Here is a 10,566-nt window from a genome sequence, read left to right on the forward strand (position 1 = left end):
TATGGTTTTTCCAGTGGTCATGTATGGATGCAAGAGTTGGACTGTGAAGAAAGCTGAGCACTGAAGAATTGATGCTTTTGAACTGTGGTGTTGGAGGAGACTCTTGAGAGTCCCTTGGACTGCAAGGAGATCCAACCAGTCCATCCTAAAGGAGATCAGTCCTGGGTGTTCATTGGAAGGACTGATGTTGAAGCTGAAACTCCAATACTTTGGCCACCTCATGTGAAGAGCTGACTCATTGGAAAAGACCCTGATGCTGGGAGGGATTGGGGGCAGGAGAAGAAGGGGACGACAGAGGATGAGATGGCTGGATGGCATAACTGACTCGATGGACATGAGTTTGAGTAAACTCCGGGAGTTGGTGATGGACAGGGAGGCCTGTGCTGTGACTCATGGGGTCGCAAAGAGTCGGACACGGCTGAGCGACTGAACTAACTAACTAAGATGTTCTTTTATTGGAATTTGTCTAGTAGTTTTCTTATGATTAAACTGGGATGATGGGGTTTACTTGATCATAGAGGTCAAGGGCCATTTTCATTACATCATATCAAGATACATACTATAAGCATGTCTCATCATTGTTGATCTTGACCTTGATCATTTGGCTGAGATAATGTTTTTCAGGTTTCTCCACCCTAAAGGTACTCTCGCCTACCTGTATCTTCTATATTGATTCTTTGGAAGGAGGTCAGCAGTCTACACTTAGGGAATGGGAAGTTAGATTCTCTCATTAGGAATGGAATATCTACATAATTTATTTGGAATTCTCCTGCCAGGAGATTTTTCTCTTCTCCCTATTTATTTACTTATTCAATAATTTTTATATCAGTGTGGGCACATGGATACTTATTTTTATGCTATGAGCTATAATCTAATGCTACTTTATTTTTTTATTTTGCTCAAATGATTCTAACTTTGGCCACTGGGAGCTCTCTCGGTTGGTTCCTACATTCCTTTGGCATATCTCTATCAATGTAGGGTTTTAATTTATTTATTTTTTTAGCACTCCCTTGTTTTCTGTCATTACAAAATGCTCCAGGATCATCTTGTATATTTCGTGCCCCTGTCCTAGAATCAGTCATTTCTCCAAGAAAATCCTGTTTCCTTTCAGTTGAGAATGGTATTAGAAACCAAGATCTGGGAACTAGGTGTGCTTATTACTATTGTTTTGCATGTCTCACATTTTTTTTTTTTTTGTTTTTTGAAACTGAATTTCTTCAGTTTCAAGTATATTATAGTAACTCTAGATACTGATTCCCTCCCTTAGACCCAAGGGATGGTGGTGATTGTTGGCTTTGTCAGTTGTTGATTTGTTTAGTGATTTGGCTGAACTAATCATGTGGCATCTATTTCCCCCTCAGTGGGCAGCACCTTTAATCCATACTTACATTTTCCCCCTTGTTTTTGCTTTTAAGCCTGTCTACCTAAGGGCTTCCTTGGTGGCTCAGACGGTAAAGAATCTGCCTGCAGTGCAGGAGACCTGGGTTCAATCCCTGGGTCGGGAAGATCCCCTGGAGAAGGAAATGGCAACTCAATCCAGTATTCTGGCCTGGAGAATCCCATGGAGAGAGGAGCCTGGCAGGCTATAGTCCATGGGGTTGCAAAGAGTCAGACATGACTGAGCAACCAACACTTTCACTTTTCTTTTTTCACCTAAGGGTCATCCCTAGGTCTTGGTTGGTATAAGCCACTTATTGGTCAAAGGTAGTAAAACTTAGCCCGCTTAGCCAGTCAGATTTTTGCTGTATATTTTATGATATCTGTGTGGCTTCGAGGCTGCTATTACAGTTCAGGGAATTTGTGTTTATTGCCCTATGTACAGCGAAGGACTTCTAACTTGGAGGTTCTTTCTCTGATTGTTCCCAGGAGGGCTTAGCCTTGGGGATGCCCATAATCTTCCAGTTTGTTAGGGCTGAGTGTGATTTTAGTTTTAAACCCAGGTATCACCCTGGATCAGAATTCCTACTCTTCATGGTTTGGTCAGGGGTTGTGTTTAAGCCCATTGTGCCAGCAAGGCTTCCCTCCTGGACTCTGACTGCTCCCAGGAGGGCTCTTCCTGGATGCTCTTTTCCCAGTTCTCTCTATTAAACTTCTGGCTGCTCTGCTGTTTTGCAAGTCTTCAGGAGCTATCCTTCTCCTGTTAATTACTCTCTACCAAGATCGCCAATGTTTTTCAAAACACCCTTAAGCATAGAGATCTCTATTTCCTTTTCCAAGTGCTTAACCCCCTCAGGCAGAGCTTCAGGATCCTTTATCCTTCAGGTCTGCCTCACCTCCTGGGTGGGACCCTCATGCCACTATACTAGAACTCTACTCCAGTTCTATGAGGGCACTGGTTCGGAGTGGGGCAGTGCCAGGCCCTGGCCTCCTCAGCTTGCCCTTTCCGAATGGAACCTCTATAATGGAGCTGGGGCAAGGGTGATCAGGTGTACGTTCGGTGTGCTACAACTGGGGCAGGACTTGGCAAAGCACCCCATCCCCTAGATCTTTCCTCCTAGGAATAGGGCTTCTGCAACAGTGGGTTAATTGGAGTGGGCTTGGGGGTATGAGAAATTTTGCTGGCAACATGCCACTCCTGGGGTGAAATCATAGCCCAGACGGTGCACTTCAGGGAAGGAGGCCCCTCTCTTCTTTGCTGCAGATGCCTAGGATATGGGAGTTAAAGGAGCAGATGGTGGCAGACATGCCATAGATGCTTGTCCTTATGCAGTTCAGCAAATTATTTTGCATGAGTATTTCTCCTTTTGCTCTATGCCCTTAAGATAATTCCCAGAGACATTAAATGATTTTACTTTAATTTTTGTGATTTTCTCTATCTAAATTGTTGTGATGCTAGGGAGAATTCACTAGGAGTCCCATTCATCCTATTTTAATGTTCTTTTACACCAACAATATGTTCCCTACCATAAATACTTGACACAGTCTTCCACTATGTTAATGTTGCTGCTGCCATGGATTGCTTGGTGGGGACGTGGGGTCTGAGAAACAATGAGAGTGCAAGAACTATAGGAGAGCTAAGGAAAGACCTGGCCCTACCACCACTGGGGAAGGAAAAAGGTTTTCATTTTATCAGGGGCTTCTGATTGTAATTCAGGTTGATGATCATCACCCTGGTCTTCTTACTACTTTCATTCTAGCCTTCTGGGGATCCTGATATAGCCATCTGATGTTTCCTCAGGCATCTGAACTAATATCAGCATCAAATAGCATCTGTTCACTGTGAGGAGAGAAAATCCACTTTAATTGTAGCAGGAGGAATATGGGCTAAATGTGAGGAGATAGTCCCTGATCAAAAGCGTCAGCCTGAGAGATCTTTTTCAAGTGAAAATCAGATCATGCCTCTCTGCTGCTTCAAGCCCTCCAATGGCTGCCCAATGCAATTAGAATAAAGTCCAATCTCCTAACCAAAACCTACATTTCATTTCACTCTCTGTCATTCACCATGGTTCAGTAACTCGGCCTTTCTTTCTGTCTTTCAAGCCTACCAGGCTCCCTCCTACCCTAGGACCTTTGCATTCTCTGCTTGGAATGCCCTTTATCAAACCTCCACATGGGTAACCGTGATCAACTGTCTTAATTCCAAGTTTACCTTCTCAGGAGGACTTTCTGGACCACAATATCTAAGGTAGGTTCCCCACACCCCGATTCTTCATTGTTCACTATTCCTTATTAACCTGCCTTCACTCTCCTACTAGAGTGTAACTTCTAAGAAGCAAGAATCTGATGAATCTTGGTTATGCTGTCTGCTCTCACCTAAGTACTAGAAGTGCTTCCTATCCAGTGGGAATTTAATAAATCCAAAGAATAAAAGGAGGAATGAAAACATGGATGGGATGAATGTCCATGGTTTTCTTTTTAGATTTTAAATAAATGAATAAAATACTCTCTTGATGTCTCAGAAGAAAGGCATAGATGAGATTTCATGTTGAGATCTTGCAATGTGAGAATTCATTTTTACTAGTAGAAGAGTGCTTTATAGAAAGTGGCAGCCTGAAGTGTTTTCCAGGGAAATAAATCCTCCAAACAAGAACAATTCAAAATATATTCAGCTATTGAGTTGTTTGGATCCTGGTTTTTAGTTTCACTCTGGTCCCGAGACAGTTTCATGTACATTTGTGCCCTGTTTTGTTATAAAACCCAAGGACAGGCTCAGTATGAGGATAGCACCACTGTTGACCTTATATACTTGTGATTGAAACAACTTTGAATATTATGACTCATGGAAGACATAGAAACCCCGAATAATGCTGGCTTTGTCAATGGAAACAAATCCTGATTCCTTTCTATTTCATCAACCAATTGCATTTGGTGTTTCTAGTCTCTTTTAATCTGAAACTGATCCCACCCCCCTTTTTCCCATGACGTTACTTTTTGAGAAGCTAGGCCAGTTATCTTGTAGAACTTCCCAAATTCTGAATTTTTCTTATTGTTCTATTGTGATGTTATTTAATTTTCCCCTCTATTCCCTGTACTTCTTGTAAACTGGAAGTTAGGTCAAAGGCTTAGTTTAATTCAGGTTGTCAAGAGCTCTTCAAAAGTGATCCATACTGCATCACAGCAGGAAGCATGGAAGGTTAGGATATTCTACTACTAGTGATGCTAATGTTTTAAAGTTCTTTAATTTCAGTGTTTCTATAAGAAAACAGTTTATATTTTGGACAGTAGAGAGCTCCTTTGTACTAAAAGTAAGGTGATGTGCAGCTTACAAAATAGACACAAGCAACAGTTTGCAAGAATAGTCTAAAATGATGACTCATTATCCATTATTCCATCAGTGATGGGGGAGACACGACTGGATGTCAAAGGGACTTGAGAAATAGCTGAGGTCAGACTACCTCTCCCCTGGAGGATGAGCAAATTCCCATGTGTCCTGGATCCTGGCAATAACTTCAGGGACATGGGCTTGGGGGTCTAGGGGAGAACCAGTAAAGGGCTTAGGAGGTTGGTGGTCAAGTTCAGTCACCTGTCCCCATTACTTTTCCCCTAAATTTTAGGGAAATCTTCATGGAAATAATTAAACAGCCAGAGTGGAAATTCTGGCCCTACTGCTTGTACTGCTGTTATTTCAAGTGCAACGACTTTACATTTATCTATTTGATTTAAAAAAACTGGTTCCTGCTTTAAAAAGCTTCGGGGCACCAGAACAGTAAAATTGTCCAATAAAATACTTAAATCAGTTGACAGCACCACATTTAAAAACACAGTGTATCACAAAGTAACATAAATGCCATGACCAGTATGAGATTCCCTTTGGCTATACAAATTTTTAAGGACAGGCTTTACTGTGAATTTAAACACATGTAAACCTGGGTCTGGTTGAACCAGTGAAGGCAGATGGCGTGAGAGGTTAAACAAACTTTCCAATGTCACTGTTTGATGATAAAGCTGAGATTTGAACCCAGACATGTTGGTTCTAGAAGCTATACTTATAATGCTTTAAATTTCTGCTGTAAACTGACAGCATTCATTCATTCAATCACTTACTTAATGAATAACATATGCAGGTGCATGTCCATGGGCATGCATCTTACCCTGTGCCAGGCATTTCATTTTACTGGGCTCTGGAATGAAATGAAAATCCAAAACACATGGGGTTCCTCAATTCAAGCCGACCCTAAATAGTAAAGGCTTTGGATTTGTAGATAAAATCTGATGAGGGGGCCACATGTCAGCAAGTTATGTAACTGCTAATGGAAGCATTTCAGGTTAGGAAATCTTTCCAGTCTAATCATTCTATGGGCTCTCTGCTATTAACATTTACTGGCATTTTGGAGGTCTGTTAAAGTTGATCACAGTGTAGACAATGTACAAACATAAGAACTGGGCTCAAGGAAGCTACTGTTACAAGAAAGGAGTGATGGAGGAAGAATCATGAGGCAAGAGGCTTACTTGAAAAGTATCTCCCTTATGAATTGCTCATGTTTGCTGTGTTTTCTTTCAAGAATAGGAACTAAACATAACAAGAAAAATGCCCACTTTAACAGAACACATTTATGTTTCTATTTTGGACAGGAGAATTTTTTATGAGGCGATAAGGTGGCTTATTTCAGAGAGGGATGTTTCAACAATAGCAACGCAAACAGGAGAGACTTCTTTTCATTTGCACAGTCTGATTGAAAGCTTATCAAACTTATACAAGTGCACCGACTATGAGTTGAAAACACACTTGATTTTTTTTTTTAAAGACCAATAAGACAGCAACGTTTGTCATTGTTTGGGACTTTATAGCGTTCAAACTGCTTTCAGATACTTTATGAGAAATAGCTTATGTGTATCTTTTCACCCTCACTGGATTCTCTCATCCTCACTCACCTCCTGGCCTGGACTCTCAGCTCCTCGTTCTGAGGAGCTGCCCTTCTGAAGCTGTGGGGCTGTGGGGTTTCACCCCTGTGGTCAGTCTTCCACAGGCCTGGAGACTTTGTCTCTTCCAGAAATTTTCAGACTTGGACAAACTTTCAGACTATGCACTTTCAAAAGGACATAGGAGTAGACTTTCTGGGTGCTTTCAAGGGGTAGAGGGATGGGGCAGTCTGGAAGTATGGGCAGTAAGTTTTTCAGTGGGCGAGTATTCACCATGCTTCATCTTTCCTTGATGGGTTGCCTCAAGGTCTAGTTTCTCCATAGATATCTCACGTAATCCTGTGAATATACCTGTCAAATAACTGGTGGTCACTTTGTGGCTTCACATGAAGCACTGGTCAACGCAGTAACTCATCATCTTTTCATTTCTTCCTGTTTTCTTTTTTTTTTGTCTTGTTTCCTTTTGCCTTCAATCTGGATGCTGTAGGATTGTACCTTCTTAATAAAGCACCAGTACTTAATCCCTGCCTCAGGCTCTGTTGGGTCTCATACACATATTTATTTCAGACTCTCCCCGCACTTTGAAGCAGACAAGTATGTTAGGGTTAGTCATAAGATGAGAAAACTGAGGCTCAGAAAATTTAAGTGATTAGTCTGAGATTACATTCATTTATTTGTTCATTAATTCACTTATTTATTTAACAGACATTTCTCAAGCACATTCTGTATGCTGATGAAGTCAAAGACAGACTAGGCGTCTGTCTTCATGGAATTTAAATTTTAAGTTTGAGGAGACAGATGGCATGTAAGTACCATTAATGTCTGCTAAATGAATGAATTAATGGACAAATGAAAGATTCTTATCTTTCCCAGGATGACTGACATGAAAGTGTTCATCACTCAGTCAGGTTTGTCTCTTTGCTACCCCATGGACTATAGGTCACCAGGCTTCTCTGTTCATGGAATTCTCTAGGCAAGAATACTAGAGTGGGTTGCCATTCCCTCCTCCAGGGGATCTTCCTGACCCAAGGAATTGATCCCAGGACTTCTGCATTGCAGGTAGATTCTTTATCATGTGAGTCACCAGGGAAGATCAAAAAACATATCAAATTTCAAATTATTTTCCCCATATAACCTTTTTTGGGGGTCCCATTGCTTCATTGTTGTCCTATACTTATGCTTAATTTGCCCATCAAGTAATCCAGTATTTGTTGAGAGCCAAATGATTAGTAGGTTCCTTTCAGGACAACACAGGCAGAGGGAACAAAGGTACGAAGACAATGAGGTATAAACACACCTAGTGACTTCAGAAATAGAAAGAAGGCTGGTGCAGCTGGAAGTAAAGTGTGAGAGGGAGAGAAGTGTGGGATAGGGTCAGAAAAATGAGCAACAGCCAGAGCATACGGAGTTCTGAATATGGGTTATGACTTTTCATAAGGGCAGTAGGAAGCCACAGGAAGATTTTAAGTGATATGATTAACATGACTGCTAAGTGGTAATTCTCAGACCTTCTGACTCTTGGGCCTATAGGCTTCTACATGAAGCAGGTGTCAGAGTCTGGACTAGAAGGCAAGCTATGAGGCTCTGACTTTTGATGGAGTGAAACAAGTTTCATAATGATGACTCAGCTATGAAGCCCTCTGGTAATGCAGAAATATGTCTCCAATGGCACACCTTCCAATACAGTAGGTGAAAAGGCAGACTCATGGAGTCACTTCCAGCCAAACAGGCCTTTATTGTTCCATCTATAGACTGGGAATGATGTAACCTCTTATCCAGTAATGAGGTGGAGGGGCAGAGACCTACAGGTCCTTGGGAGCAGGGAGCATGTGACCTCGAGAATCATCTGTGGTTCAAATCAGTCTGAGTAATCCAGGCATCAGATAGGGAGTGTCTGTCCTGATAATTCCATAAGTGAAGATTATGATATTGCCTTGTCTAGTGTAAGAGAACTGGCTGATTATATTCAGTGACAAGACAGGTGTCAGCATGGGTTTCACATTGTTTTGAACATCATACAGAAAAGTCACAGGCAAGATAGGTAAATGCAACTGATTAACAAAGTTCTGTTTAATTTTTGTTTGTTATTTTTGTATGAAAAGGATGATGGATTTTCCTACATGGGGGGCCTTTGCAAGGGACTCTGTGATCCTCAGTAAATGGTCAGGGAACTGCCAGTGTTGGGGTCACTGTCCTGAAGAGAATTCAGGACTTATCCAAAGGTTTGAAGCTTGGCTCCCCTTTCCATCTCAACTTCTATTTCCCTAAAAGAGAATGCCAGCTTGGGGACACAGCTCCTCTTTCCCTTGGATGCCTCCCTCCAGGAACTGTGGACCAGGCAGTCCTCAAGCCTTTGCTAACTCACAGCCCTGTGCCTTTGCATCGTGAGTCCCCAGTGTGGACACCCCTTAGTTCCCAGCCCATTCTTTCTTCTGACTTTGCAGCTCTCAGTCCAGTAGTTTGCCTTGAGGCCAGCAGAGACTGTCCTTTTTGAACTGACCACTAAGTGACATTTCGATGCTACTAATGTGTATTCATCTGCTCCCTTTCTTCTCGCAAAAGCAGTCGGGGAGACAAACGTTACAGAAAAGAGATTATGGGGACTGACTGGTGATCACGTAGGTGGGGGAAGGGAGAGAGGAAATTCTAAACGAGATGAGCTTGGTGGAGCAGAGGACGCGGAGAAGACGCCCAGGAAAGCTGATAAACAACAGTGTCTGCGCATCGCAGAATCACACCTTCTCTGAGTCTGCTGTTTCACCAGCCTGCCCCCACCAGCCCGGCGCCTCTTAGCAATTCCCCAGCTGTCAGCTCCCTACCTGCCTGGCTCTGGCTGCTCGCTCAGAGCGGCTCCCCTGGGCCTCTCGCCGGCTTGTCAGTGGGCTGCGTCAGCATCACGCCACACTGTCTCCCGTTGGCCCGGTGATCAACGCCTGACGGCCGGCCCTCTCTCCCTTCTCAGCTGGGGCCAATGGGAGTCAGGGGAAGGTTTTGGTTACAAATGAAAATAAAATAAATAAGTCATACGCCTGCACTCAGGAGTCTGGGAGAAACATCTTCATGGACTCGTAAATCTTTCCTTTTAAATTTGTCCTTCTCCTTCTAGATGCCCCTCCCAACCCCCTGCACACCCTTGGCTGCCCCTCACAGTGCAGGGAATGCAAAATGCGAGGCTTGGGCGTGGGCTAGATGTCGATATCCCCCCTCCGCAAGAACCCCCAAAGGCATCTGTGCTGTGCTGTGTGTGTGTGTGGAGAGAGGAACCAGCTAGATAGAATCCAGGCCAGCCATGGCTTGTTCCCAGTCCTACTCTTCTGACCTTGTCCCAGCCCACTCCCAAGGCTCTCCCCTTGACCTGGCTACATTACCCCCAAAACCTTGGTTTCTTTCTTTCTTTCCATTTCAGGGGGTTCTGATGATTAAATGCCATAATCTATTTTAAGATTTTTCTAAATGTGTATGAGACGTTTCATTAAAGCTGTTGACTTTGAACGTTTTCCTTAAGACTTTGTTGTCTGTTTAAAGACATGTATTAAGGCGGGGGGTGCTAGTAATATCATATACCTGAATGCGAAAAACAGTACCCATAAGCTGGGCCTCAGAGGGTCAGGGGAAAGTGCTAGAGGTCCTGAAGGCATGAAGAGTATGACGTGTGAGAGGCGCCAAGCAATAAAAGCTGGAATAAGCCTTAGACCCCTTTGCCAGTTCACCTGGGGTTGTCCAGCTTGGTCCTTAAGGAGGATTCACCCTGTTCATCAGAGGGGGTGTCCCCTGAGCAGATGGGGTAGTGGTAGGAGGGGAGCGTGGTCATAGGGGCCAAAGGATGGAAGGGAAAGAAAGCAAGAGGGTGGCTGCTTGGGCAACCAATACTTGGTGCAGGGGAGCTCCCCCCACAGAGGATCAGCTCTGTTCTAAAAGGTCTTTTTACTTCATGAGGGTAGATGACGCTCCTTGATCACTGCTATGCCAGACTCCTTTTCCTCTCTCACTTTAATGCATAATTGATGAAGCGAATGGAGGTGAAAGTGAAACTTGCTCAGTTGTGTCCGACTCTTCATGACCCCATGGACTTGGTTCATGGAATTCTCCAGGCCAGGATACTGGAATGGGTAGCCTTTCTCTTCTCCAGGGGATCTTCCAACCCAGGGGTCAAACCCAGGTCTCCCACATTGCGGGCAGATTCTTTACCAGCTGAGCCACCAGGGAAGCCCAAGAATGCTGGAGAGGGTAGCCTATCCCTTCTCCAGTGGATCTTCCCAACCCAGG

General features: G+C 43.5%; 1 long non-coding RNA gene across 1 annotated transcript in view; it reads right to left on the reverse strand.

Annotated features, from left to right (window-relative positions):
• LOC136163245 (uncharacterized) overlaps positions 1-9,247 on the reverse strand; it is a 36,080-nt gene extending 26,833 nt beyond the window's left edge. The window contains exon 1 of the long non-coding RNA XR_010662198.1: positions 9,120-9,247. This is a non-coding gene — a long non-coding RNA (uncharacterized lncRNA). The remainder of the gene's footprint in view (positions 1-9,119) is intronic.
• Between the last annotated feature and the right edge of the window lie 1,319 nt (positions 9,248-10,566).

The sequence above is a fragment of the Muntiacus reevesi genome, chromosome 3 (genome assembly GCF_963930625.1).
Source record: "Muntiacus reevesi chromosome 3, mMunRee1.1, whole genome shotgun sequence".
In the NCBI taxonomy this organism is placed as follows: Eukaryota; Metazoa; Chordata; class Mammalia; order Artiodactyla; family Cervidae; genus Muntiacus; species Muntiacus reevesi.